This window comes from Sciurus vulgaris (genome assembly GCF_902686455.1).
Source record: "Sciurus vulgaris genome assembly, chromosome: 7".
Lineage (NCBI taxonomy): Eukaryota > Metazoa > Chordata > Mammalia > Rodentia > Sciuridae > Sciurus > Sciurus vulgaris.
The window spans coordinates 147,020,673-147,033,816 of NC_136467.1; the positions used below are offsets into that span (position 1 = coordinate 147,020,673).

At 50.1% G+C, this 13,144-nt stretch overlaps 1 protein-coding gene across 5 annotated transcripts in view; it reads left to right on the top strand.

The window, feature by feature from the left end:
- Positions 1-13,144, top strand: part of JARID2 (jumonji and AT-rich interaction domain containing 2) — a 281,609-nt gene that overhangs the window by 181,628 nt on the left and 86,837 nt on the right. The window contains exons 1-2 of one of the 5 annotated variants that reach the window (XM_079147061.1): positions 8,953-10,127; positions 10,461-10,554. The exons of 3 other annotated variants lie outside the window; for them this stretch is intronic. The gene's annotated coding sequence lies outside the window, so the exon portion shown is untranslated. Of the gene's footprint in view, positions 1-8,952; positions 10,128-10,460; positions 10,555-13,144 lie in introns of those variants that run through there. One more of the 5 variants, XM_079147062.1, reaches the window with a different exon arrangement.

Consider the following 13,144-nt stretch of genomic DNA (forward strand, 5'->3'; position numbering starts at 1 on the left):
GTGGTGACTTGATGATGTGGCAAACATCCGCCCTCAATTGGGGGTCTGAATATTTGCCCTCTGGCTGTCCTTCTGATGATCCATCTGCATGCTCTCCTGTTTGCTCTTACGTGCTTTTAAATTGTGTATTTCTAAAACAGTATACAAAGGAAGTGTTCAAGATGGTTGGTATCATTTTCCATTTCAGCGAGTGAGTAAACTTAAGAAATGTAAGGAAGGGATGCAGATGGATAGGAAGAGACCTGCTCCACAGTTGATTGACTATTTCACAAGGTAGAGGGATTTGAATGTTCCTACCATGAAGAATGAGAAATGCCAGCGATAATAGATGCGCCAGTACCTTGATCAGATTGTGTACATGTATTGAACATGTTATGTAAATGTGTTGAAATGTCAGCCTGTGCTTCATGCGTGTGTGCAATTACTGTGTGTCAATCACAAATAAAAACATATTAACAGGCAGGAGCCTTAACAGATGTCAGTTGGATGATCTGCTCTCTGTTTTGAAATCCTGCATGCCAATGGGAAGGGGTATTGTCTTGTTAAATCAAACGACCCGGGAGCTGTGGGCAGGCATGCTGTGGGCCAGGTGAGGAGGCAGCTCTGCGGAACAGGGCTCACCTGTTTTTACTAAGCCATGACCTGTGGTCCATGTGGCACCAGCATGAAGTTTTGGAATAAAGTAGTTTGGTTTATATCTGTGCCATTAAAAGGCACTTGTTCTCCAGGCCTTCTTTCCTTTGTGTCCTCAATGGCAGCCGTAAGACCTCACAGGGTCAGCTCTGATCCAGTAGTTCTCAGACAGGAGCATGCATTGGGATCTCCTAGAGGACTTGATAAGGTGCAGCTTTGCTGGGTCCAACCTTGAGAGCCTGGATTCGGCAGGACTGAGGTGGGCCTAAGATTCTGCATTTCTCATAATTCCCACGTGATTCCTTTGCCACTAGGTGGAGAATCAGCCTTGAAGGATTAAATGCTGCATACCTTTTATAGCACCGAGCAATACCTAACAAGCACCCCATTCTCTCTGGTCACTGTGAGTGCATAGTGGCTGTCTCTGGTTAGGATTCCTGGGCCTGATTACCTCCATTATCCTTTGGGGACCTTTGTCTTTGCATGTGGCCAAGTGTTTCCTTCCTCAGCCTGTTCCTCTGCTTGTGCAGGGCAGTGCCCTGGCAGCCTTCCTCCCCTTCATCATCTGGAATTATCTAAGACCAGTGCCTGGCTCTGCACCTCTTCCCAGCACCCCTCTCGGTGCCTCTTCAGTTTAGCAGTGTCCTGCCTGCGAGCCTGGTGTCGCGTGAAAGGCCTTTTCTGCCACAAACAACTCATGAGGCAGACAGTATGGTTCAGTCATGAATTGCCTTCAAATTTCCTGTTTTTAAGAATATTCCCAGCTCCTTGTAGGTTACAGTACATTATGCTTTGCTCGTGCTTCTTTTATCTTCTGCTTAGTATTCATAGGTGGCATTCTGGCTAAGAGGTGAACAAGAATACAGTATCCGCTGCTTTTTCTTTAAAAATTTTCCTGCCCGAAGAGTCTTCCCACAGCTCTTGCCAGTGGTCCCATGTCTGTCCATCTGCACTGGGGCAGGGGGTCCCACGTCTGTCCATCTGCACTGGGGCGGGGGGTAGAGTGGGGCTGAGCATGTTCATACGTGTGTTTACCACTGTGCCTGTTCTTTCCCTGGGTTCACATGTTTTAACTTGCACAAGCCTTGATTTAATTCATACCTGGCGGGGAACTCTGCTCACAAAACACATACCACCCCGTAAGCCTGTCTTTACCTTTCATGGTGATCCTTGCAGTTTGTTTTCTTACAAAGCAAGTTTTGTTGTAGATCAGAGGGAATTGACTCTGAGCAACCCTATGCCTGTCCCTCAATGCTCAGAAGCATGCTTCTGGTCATGTTTTCCATGACAGGCAATTCCAGACACCCATCAACATTTTCTCAGTGACCTATGTTTTCAAATGGAATTCGTTGTATTTTCAGCCTGTGAGGTTATTTCGGGGCGAGGGAATCTTTCAGTGAACATCGCACAGAGATTGGGATGGAGCCAGTTCCTAGAGGAGTTGATGGGGAGAGATATTTTCAGAAAATTCTTGCAAGGGCAAACAAGGTCACCTCTGATCTGTGTTTATTTTAACCACTGTGAAGTGAGGAAGGGGATGCATTGGTTACCATTGTCATGGCAACAGAGGCTGTTCCCTCCTCTGGGCACAACAGGAAACAAATCCATTCATGTATCCAAGTATGAGCCTCAGAATTCCATTATGCGATTCCCCGGATTGTCAATTCAGATGTTTTCATAGAAGGTTATTGTGCGTTCTCCAATAGTATTCCGTAGTAGTTTAATTCCACCCAAGTCAATAAATGTCCTTCCTTAGCTGTTTCCTGCGCACTCAGAAAGAGATGAGAAGATTCTCAAGCGTACAGCAGTGCGTCTGCTCTGTCAGTGTCTGGGACCTACAAAGAGCCCACTGCTGCTGGGACATCAAGCAATCGCACGACTCATGTCATTCATTAAAAAAAATTCTGTACTTCATAAATTGCCTTGGGTTTGTTTCAGTAGAAAAATGATTACAGTTACCACCAAGTCAAAGCTTTAATTCTGTCTGTAATTTATTTATATATCGATTTATTTTGGGGAAGGGTTCTGCTCTGTTGCCCAGGCTGCTCAGACTGCTGACCACTTCTGCACCCCTTCCGCCGTGTTGTGCTTGTCCCTCACTGCGGTGGACAGTGGGATGGTTACTTCCACCAAGTGAAAGGCACTTGTGGGGGATGCATGTGGGGCCTGAGCTGCAGGAGCCGTCCTGATTTGCTTTGCCAGGGACCTTGGGACATTATCCGTCCAGGGTTCAAGGTGGGGGTTTGGATTCCAGATCTTCACAAGGACCAGATGTCCAGCCCTTGGGAATTCTCACTTAATGTAGGAGGGGTCCCGCTTAGGGCTGGGTGACGGCTGAGGGGCCGGGCATGACTTTCCCCACTCCCAGTGCCTCCGGAGCAGATTCGTCTGGGCTGAAGTGCAGAATGGCCCCATTTTCCTCTGTTTACCACACGGAGTTCCCACTTTCTCCTAGATTTCTGCCTCAGTAGTTTTTCCCTCGTTTTTCTTCAGTGTCTTAGGCCAAGTCTGAATATCTTGGTCTGTTAGATTCCTGGAAACGACCCACATGCCACACCTCACTACGCCTTGTGGCTCTCTGACTGCTCCTCGCTCCCCGCCACAAGTCCTCACTTGAGAAGCGTGGGGTCGGTCACAGAAACCCTTGTGGTCTCTTCTGTTTCCAGGACGGTCCTGCAGCTTAGGTAGCTTGAAGTTTTCTCCTGTACCAATATTAGTATTCTGTTTTCATGGTCACTTAAAACGGGTGTAGTTCATGGGAGAATGAAATTCCGGTGCCTGTCCCGCCTTGGGATGCTGACTCCTTCTGGTGCTCAGTGTTTCCTTCTCTTCCTGCCTCAGTGTTCTGGGCTCTTCTGGAGCTCACCCGGGAAGGAGCCCAGCCTGGCAGGCCTGGGGAGCCCGTGCACGCACCCCTCCCTGCCCGCCAGCCTCGGGTTGTGCTGCTGAGCTCATCAGTGCAGATTCGGCCTAGAAGCGAGGCGTGAGGTCTGCGGTTGCTCTCAGGAGGACCTTTTGGAAGGTTGACTGCGGAGTGCATTATTGCCCCTTCCTCTGGTGGTGACTTCCATGCAGATTTCTGTCCAGAGGGAATTTGCTTCAGGAAATGGCAACTGCCTCCTGGAAGCCCAGGTCATCCTGTGTCATGTGGTGATTCGTCGAGGCTACATTTCACGGAATCTGAAGGCTCCACGTTTAGATCTGGAGGCGATATGCTCCTGCCCATTCCTCCTGGTCCCCTTTATTCCTACCTACCTCAGCCACACCTGGGGATCCTGGGGTCCACGTTCACACGCCCTAGGCCCCCTGAGCACAGTGGGAAGTCACTGGGCTGGAGCTGGAGTGTAGCTGAAGGGTAGGGTGCTTGCCCTAGGCTGGATCCCAGCACCTCAAAATAAAAGTCCCTGGGTTTGTTCATTTTGTCGATAGGAGCTGAATGAGGAACCAGTAGATTTTCCCAGTTTCCTAAGTTACATCTGCACTTCAGTCATCTCCTTATTTTATGAAATAGGTCTACTGATTCTCTCCCTCATGTTTGATTTTAGTGTTTTAATGATCCTGTTACAGGACTGGGCCTTGCGGGCAACTGAGGCAGTGTGAAGCCCCCTTTCAAGACCCGGTTCTTGTGATCAGGTCAGAAAGATTTCAGACACGTTCCCCAGAGGAACAGGCATGAATTTATTGAAGGGATGTGGAAAGGGAGAGAGTGGCCCTCTCAGAAGAGAGGGACAGTATGCACCTTTTCCAGTTTTGTTTGGGGATCCCAGAGAAGCTTCCAGGAGAGTCTCACCCAGGTCCGCCTGATTCTGACTGAGGGCAGGATGACATCAGACTACCATGTCCAATCAAGGTCACTCTGGCCCCTGCTGACTGGCTCTAATTGGAAGCTGTTCTTGAAGATTTTATGGTTAGGGGGATTCAACCTTATCTCCCTGAATTCCAGGATGGGGACTGCATCGGGGTCAGAGCCCTCTCCCCTTTCAGGACCCATGTGTTCTTCTTACTGAAATTACTTTGGGCCTGCATTCTCCTGCAGATAGCAGGTAGTTTGCTGAGGAATGTGGCCTGCCTGCCCTCGTAAGCCAGGCGGGCTGCAGGTAAATTGCTTCTTGGAAAGGAAAGCATGCATGGGGGTCAGCTCAGCGAGCCCGCTCTATAGAATCACCCCCTTGACCTTGTGTCCCACCACTCTCATCTGTCTGTCCCCTGTCAGTCCCAGAACAGTCATGGAAATGTAGAACAAGAAGAGGTGACTTATTTGGTGGCACCACGAGTCCCGGTAGCACGTTCTGTTTCTACCTGCAAAACTAGTTTGTACGGCATTTTTCACTTGAGGCCATCTCACATGGACACACGTCAGAGCAGCAACGTAAATCTCTGCGTCACCATTTCAGAAAGTCCTGGATGAAATCTGGAAATTGTGTAAAATGTAAGAATGTTAGGAGGAAAAAGTCACTCCACCCTCAAAAGTTAGGGGGCCTGAGAATTACAAGGGAAGAAGATTAGCCAGAAGAGAAAGACATAAAGGGGTTCTCCATAGACCAGCTTGGACTTGACGTCCTCGTGGGGATTGGACGCGGTGACCTCGCAGTCCTGGGGTGGGGTGGAGAGAGACTAAGGAACAACTTTTGGGGAAGGTAACGGGTCCCTCAGGCACGTACATGGGCTCAGGATAGTTCTGTAACTGCCCCCTGTTGCCCCAGGTAGGGCAGTTGTTGAACTGTTCTTTTTTTGGTTTTTGGAAGGGGGTGTGGTTATCTGTGCTTTTAGGCAGATAAGAAATTTCAAGAACTGCAGTGTGTTTAATGCAAAGGAATTTTTAAAATTAAGAGTGGCGTATCCTGTACCCCTTGACGATCAAAGAAGCCAGGTGTGGTGACCCACACCTGTGATCCATACCTCTCAGGAGGCTGAGGCAGGAGGATCACAAGTTTGAGGCCAGCCTGGGCAACTCAGTGAGATCCTATCTTAAAATAAAGGTAAAAATAAAAAATGGGCTGAGGATGTAGCTCAGTGGGAAAGTGTCCCTGGGTTTGAGAGACCACAGATAGACTTGTGGGAGCCACCGGTGAAGGAATATACTGGGTGAGCCTTCTGCAAACCCAGAGGTTGCCTGGGGTCAAAGATCAGGTGTGGCTAGCGGCTCTCAGAGGGCAGTTCGGATGTGGGGCAGGAAGCTGCAGTGCCAGCTGGAAGTGATCTCTTGGTAAGCTCACTTGCACATTGCCGGAAGTGGAGCCCGGGCCACCGTCCCCAGGACTGGTGCTGGACTGGGAGTGTGGCGCTTGGCAGTCTGTCACTGAGGTTAAAGGTGAGTGGCTCCTGCATCAAAGCAGGCTGTGGGGCTCGCTGGGGCCAGTGGAGTTGCTGTCCTCACGCAGCATCCTTGGGTACCCATGGGCGGTGATGGAAGGGCAGTGCCCGTGTTTGAGGAGCGCATACTGTATGTGCAGTGGCCGGGTCGGCGGTTTGGATGTGCCAAGAGCAAGTGCAGGGCTTCCTGGAGGCCAAAAGACCCTGCTCCACCCCAGGAGAGAAGAAAGAACCTGGGGCGGTTACCGTGTGCAGGAAGCAGAAGCCCAGTCCTCTGGTGTCCAGCATCACGGGACAGACCCCCGCTCCCAGATAAGGGGCCACTGGGGTGGGCACACAGATCCAGGGTCCACACAGCCTGCCAGGTGGTTGATGAGCAAATGGGAGGACTTCTTGGGGAAAGAGGTGTTGCGGCCCCGGAATAGCTGTTGGTAAAGAGTGTAAATGAGATAAGGTTTTGCTGTGGAAGGTGGGAGCCCTTCCCTTTCTGTCCCATTCTCCTGCCCCTAGGTTCCTCAGTCGGACTCAGTGATGTCGTTAGATTTCTGCGTTCCGGGCTGAAGCATGTTTACTACCCTCTGCAGCTTTGCATGTTGGTAGAGGACATCCTGGGAACCCTTAGGAATGAAGGCGTGTTGCCTACATGGAATTGGTTTCCTTGGTTTTTGTGATTCCAGTCATTTTTATAATCCCACTAATTTGGGAAACTGAGGCAGGAGGATAGCCTTGGCAACTTTAGGAGACCCAGTCTTAAAAACCAAAAAGAGCTGGGGATGTAGCTCAGTGGCACAGTGTCCTTGGGTTAAATCCATACAGGCACACGCACACAGCCCACTGATGCGTGTACTAGGATCGCGACCACAGCTCCAGAGACAGTGATCCTGTGTAGAGGATCCTGCTGACTCCGCAACACCGGAGCGCCTGTTTTCCAGGGGGCGGTGCTGCTGTGCTGCAGAGCCCCGGAGCAGGAAGGTGGAGCCACGGTCACTAGCTGAGCAGATTCTCCAGGTAGGGCGGCTCCTCCTCTTCAGGCACTGGCCTGCCAGCCTCCAGACCTCTTTGGCGCCCTTCCCGAGGAGGCTGCATGAATTGTAGGAGCCCCTTTGTTAGAGAACAGGATCTTGGTTGGTGGAGAATTGGGTGATTCCACCATACTTGAAAAATCACAAACATTGTCCAACTTGCTCAGTGAATTTCTGTCAGAGCCCAAAATAAACACTTTGGGCGTATTCCTGAAGGAAACGCGGTAGCGCTCTGTGGCGTTCAGTTCCTTTCTTTTCGTGGCAGTAAGTTCCCCTTTTTGACGACTGTCGGAACAGTCCCGTGCATTTCAGTTTGGCTCCAGGCATGTGTGCGTTTTCTGTGTGTTTTGTGCAGCGGTGGATCTTGGTGTGTAGTGGAGTTGGTGGATGTCACTGCTTCCTGTAAACAGCCGCTGGGTTCCTAGCTGCCTCCAGATGTTAGCGTTGGTTCTCAAGACTGGCCAATGGCTGTGCTTGTTGTAATTCAGAATTCTCTCTTCTTCCCCAAGGGTGATAGCAGAGCTGAGTCTGAAGACTCGCTGTTGCCATCTGTTGGTGCTGCGTGGCTGCCTGGCCAGATTTCCAGTGGGCGGGGAGATGCTCTGGGATCCCTTTGCTGTTCAGCAGATCAGTGAACTAAGACGGGAGGAGAGGCTGCCTCACATGCTTGGGTCTGCTTATGCCTAGTGGACTCAGCTTTATTTTTGGCGATATTGGGATGGAACCCAGGGCCTCACATGCGCTGGGCAAATGCCCCAGCCCTGGCCCGTGTGGAATCCTGGTGACCACCCAGGTCCCTCTAGAGTGTTCCTGTAGCGAAGGGTTCTACTGGCTGGATGGTCCTGTAGAAAGTAGTTTCGGGGGGGGGGTGTCCCCCCGTTGAAACATGATTCGAGCCTCACAGGTCATTCACTCTGTCTTCCCACTATTCCCCAACTATTCTCTTTGCAGCGGATGGTTGCCAGGGGATTTTTGGCAGTTTGCAGTTGGGTACTGAGTAACCTAAAATTGAAAAACTGCTAGGGTTTTTGTTGAAATGATATTTTAAAAACTAAATTGGCAATCCCACCTTGAGCGAGCAGAAAGGCAAATTAACATTTTAACTGGCACTTCTAGGCTTTTAAAAGTGAACGTACTCTGGATAATTTGTTCACACCTCGTATATAGACGGGGGTTCTTTGGCCAGGTCCTTTGGATCCTGCAGGGTTGGTGTGGTCCTCCTCTGCTGCCTTTGGCCTGGAGCGGCCAGGTTTGCTCAGGCCACGCTCTCGGCCAACAGGGCACGTTGAGAAGAGCATTTGTGACGGACAGCTCCTGGGCCTGCAATTGGATCCCCAGTAAGAAGGCCGACGGTCGTCCACTCGGGGCTGCTGGGACAGGCAGCTTCGCCTTGGTGGTAAACTGAGACTGGTGTTCATGTAATTGGCACATAGGTGACACTTGTGACTGAAGAAATAAAAGGCCTTTGTTGCCACTTTAATTGTTGATTAACGATGATCCCTCTCCAGTGTGACATGGTTGCTTTCTAGAACACAAAAGGACTCAATGTCAGATGTTTCCTTGATCAGGACGTTTGTGATTTCCAGGCCGTCTCCGTTCTTTGACATTTCAAGACGCTGCAAAGATTTGAAGCAACTTAATTGGATAATTTTGCTAATTGACTCAAAAGTCGTAGAGCATATTACTTTCCATAGTTTGGGATGTCATCGGCTGGCCTGGGGTTTATGTGCTCCGAAGGGGATTGACTGGGGGAAGTTGTCCCTCCCTGCTGGGTGCTCAGTTGTATTAACTCACTCTCTTTCCTCCCTCCTATTCCTTTACCATGGATAAAAGAGGAGGAAAGCTCTCTGATGTTCTGGGTGAGCCAAGTCTCCATGAGGGTCCTCTTCCTGGATGGGGGTGGTATTTGGCTCTTAGGTTGCTTGCCTTCTCCTTGCGCCAGCGTCTGGATAGAGCTGATAAAAAAGTACACTTCAGTATTTCTAAGGTGGTGTTCCTAAGGAAGCCTGCGTCCTGAAGGAAGCTACGTGTTGGTGCAAATGGGCTGCTTCTCAGTGTTAGAACGTAGGGTACAGAGAGCACTGCTACCCTTTACTAGTCTAAGGAAATTACAGAGCCATTCATGGGATGGTGAATATACCAATTTTCACCACGTCCTTAGGCTTCTAAAGTGCCAGGCCGTATTCTTAACTCTAAACGTCAGCATATTTTTCTGTTTTACCTGGCAGTTAGGAAATTGGTGGTAGGGATCTTTAACTTAACCAGACCGGCGGCTTGGAGATTTAGATTCCGATTTCTCAGTGGATGCCTGCAAAAATCAGCACTTCTCATCTTTGATCAAAGGAATTACTGCAGGAATGACTTTATTCAGGAACCCCTGTTATATGGCCCAGGTCAGAGATCACAGAAACTTAGAGCCAGGCAGAGCTTTATTTACCCCTGTCCTTTTTATTATTTTTAATAGTTTGAGGAAATCAAGGCCTCCCCTTGGCTTAGCCAGCAGGTCAGTTTTCTGGGGCCTGCAGTACCACCGCTGTTTTCCTGGTGCCGGTCTGACAGACCAGACCTCTCAAGGATCCATCGGGAGAGACTCAACCAACAGAAAGTGCCTCTAGGCGAATCCGGCGACGGCAAACTTTTGCTCTAAATAGCTCCCTGTGTAACTTAATTAAGACAAGTGCCGCAAATATTTAATATCCTGTGGTTTTTAGCATAAACAAACTATTTCATCTGTGTATATGTTAAGCAAGGAAAAAAAAAGTCTCTGAAGCAATGTGGCTAGATCTCAAATGCCATGAAGCAAAACCCTCTCCTGGAGCCAGCTGACCTTGTCATCCTGTGATGCCCATGACCCTGGCGAGCAATTGAACAATCGTGGGTGGTGACTGGACCGGGTGGGGCCGTGCCTGGAAGCCTGGAACCTCAGGCTGAGGCGAGCGCCGCCCCCCTGCAGCCTGGAGTGAGCTCCGGGTTCACTTGAGGATGTGTTTATTTCTCTTTGCTGTTCAGGATGTTTACAGCCATCCTGTGTGGTTTGCCCGCAACTGCACTTGCATTTGAATTTGGTGGGCAGCTTGCCCTGGGTAGAGGATACCCCTGCTGGCCCCCAGCAACCTCCGGCGCACACGGGCACGTTCTGGTCCTTTGAGTGGCTGCCAGGTTTGTAGTGTGTGTGTCTGGGGGTGGAATAGAGTGGGTAATTATTTGGGGGATGGAAACACAGGACATGTTTCTGAATAGGCCTTTCAGTGAGTTGGCAGAGCCTCCGGGCCGCTCCCAGCCCGCCACAAAGAGCGCAGCCATGCTGGTCATTCTGCATTTGCCAGACGCACAGTGTCTTATTTCTTGAATGAACAGACCCTCCCTCCCCACCCATTCTCTGCCTTTGTTTAGAATTGGGATGTAATCTAAATAATTGGATTTACCAGCTTATGTGTTTGATATTGGAAAATTGAGTTAATAAAATGATGTTTTGGCATGCTCGTCCCTCAGCACCGGCCCAGCTGTGCCTTGACTTTCGACAGCTTGGTCCCCCAGCGCCTGCTTCCCTCGCGCGGTGAACGCGCGCTCTGTCCTCCTCGGGTTGGTAAGCCATCACAAATCCTGGACAGACTCGGGATTCAATTAACCTAGAAATTGCTGTCGTGCCATCCTGGAGCCACTGGGAGCTCGAGCTCACGGACAGCCATGAGCCGGCCAGCGGCTCGGTGGAGGGCCCCTGAGGAAACCCGGGGAGGCAGTGCCACCCTCTTGTGAGGCGCCCGGCGGCAGGCGGCCCAGGAAGCTCTGAATGCACCGTGGAGGCAGCGCGGAGGGACCGCGGGGCTGGCGCAGAGCAAAACAGACTGGTGCAGGGCTGAGCCCATCCGGGGCTGGGCACGCCTCCTCTCCCTGTGTATTTAACTTGCAAAGTAATGCCAGCTTTCAGGGGCCGGGGCTGGCAGCGCAGTGCTGGGCACCTGAATCCAGGGCTAAGCACACACTCTACCATCGAGCTACCCCAGCTGCCCCAGCAGCCCCAAATAAGTTAATTTGGCGTACTTGGGTCTCCCCACGAAGGTGCTGTATGTATGTGTTAAGTTTTATTCCTGGAAATGTTCATTTCCTTGTATCCAAATTCTGGAGTGATTCTGATGCCCTTGAACCTCGCTTGCACTGTTACGAGGAGCTGGCTGCAGGCACTGGGCTGTGTGAGGTGTCGTCTTGCTCTTGGTTGTGTGGGGCCAGGAAAGCAGAGACCGCACCTGTGATCCCCGTGGGCCGTGGGATGGGAAGCCCCATGCCGGACACCCAGCTCCTGGTTTCCACTGGGTCATGGGTGCTTCATCACTGGGGAGCCACTCGTCCTGTCCTGAGTGGTCGTTTGTCTTGCTGCCACTTTTAAATTTGTTATCACCTTGCTTTTCATCGTTTCTGGCAGGAGCACTTTCTCGCTGAGGTCCTGGAATTGTGAAGTACTGTGCCCCACTCTGGCATGGACATGGCATTGTCTCATTGTGGCTGCTCAGTGTGGGTTTTTTTTTTTTTTTTTTTTTTTTTTTTTTTTTTTTTTTTTTAGCAGGAAACACTTAAAATTCCTGTTCTTGTGCAGGCAGTAGATCTATAAAATTCCTACGTTACTCAGTGTGAACTGTATCCATTTAGATTAATTAAAAATTCTAGTAGAGCTAGGAGCTGAAGTACACACCTGTAATTCCAGTGACATGGGAGGCTGAGGCAGGGGGATCATGAGTTCAAGGCCCGCCCTGGCAGTTTAGCAAGACCCCAAGCAACTTAGTGAGACCCAGTCTCAAAAAGAAACCCTAACAAGGGCTGGGGCGCCTACTTTAAAGTGCCCCCTCCCCTTCAGTAGAACAAACAGATTAGTCCAGTTTTTTCTAAATTAGAAACACAAACAAAACTGTTTTCAACAGGTGAAAGGGTGGGAGGAAAGCTGGTCTGTGGGAGCACAGGAGTTCACAGGCTCTGGACCCAGGCCGTGGCTTCCTGACTGGCTCCCGACTTTCCTCTGATCTGTGTTGCCCAAGGCCTGGCTGCAGCCCGGTGCCATGACTAAAGGCAGAAACGGGGAGTGAGCCTTTAGACACTTGGAGCGCTTTCACCCAGTGACTCTGTACGTTTTGAATCTTGCGAGGAATTTGGACTTTGAGTTTTCTGTGTTTTAATTCCCGTGTTCGAAAGCCCCCATCCGTGTGCAACAGGCCGCTTCCCGCTTCAGAGTTCTACCCAGGACTCCTCTGGGCTCAGATGGTTCCTGCAGCTGTGCTCCGCAGTGCTCTTGTGTCATGTGGGCTCCCACATGCCGCGCCTGGACTTCAGCCTCCCCTCTGCTTAGCTCCCCAGGTTATAGGCAGGTGGTTGAAGGCAGGGATGCTCGGCGGGGTTGCTCGTTTCCCCTCCTTCTATAAGGTGGAGGGTTTCTGCGCAGTGACCAATTGTCCCCCTTGTTAGTGGGAATGCCTCCCACTGGCCTTGCATGGATGTGAGCGCTTCCGTGAGCAGGGATATTTTCAAAGGGTAGCTGAGGAGTTGAGGATCTTTTTAAAGGTAGCTGAGGAGTTGAGGATATTTTTAAAGGTAGCTGAGGAGTTGAGGATCTTTTTAAAGGTAGCTGAGGAGTTGAGGATCTTTTTAAAGGTAGCTGAGGAGTTGAGGATCTTTTTAAAGGTAGCTGAGGAGTTGAGGATATTTTTAAAGGTAGCTGAGGAGTTGCGCTGTCTCCTTGTGACCCTGTGTCAGTCCTGGGAACGTGATCAAGGTGGGGTTTGGAGAGGACGAGTAGCTAACTGGCCAGGGCATGAGGAAGTTGAGAAGGAGAGCTGAGTTGATGCAGAGAAACGACTCTTACTCATCAGGCAGCTCAGGAGGATAGGTGCCTCCCAACACGTGGCACTTAGTATTTTTTGGGGGGTGGTGAATTTATGAAGTTAAAATTTAAGATATTAACTTGCGCATAGTAAAAATACAGTTTTGCTGTATTGTTTTGTTAAACAATGCTATTCATAAATGTCAGGGGGTTTTAAGCTTCAGAAGTTTACTGTGCTTGCTACTTTTTATATACTATGCTCATTACTATTTTATGATCTCCCAGCAGTAAGATTGCCAGGGAAGATGTGTTCACATTGCATTAACGACCTGATTTCTGTTCTTTGGATTGATTTGAGTTAGGTAGCATT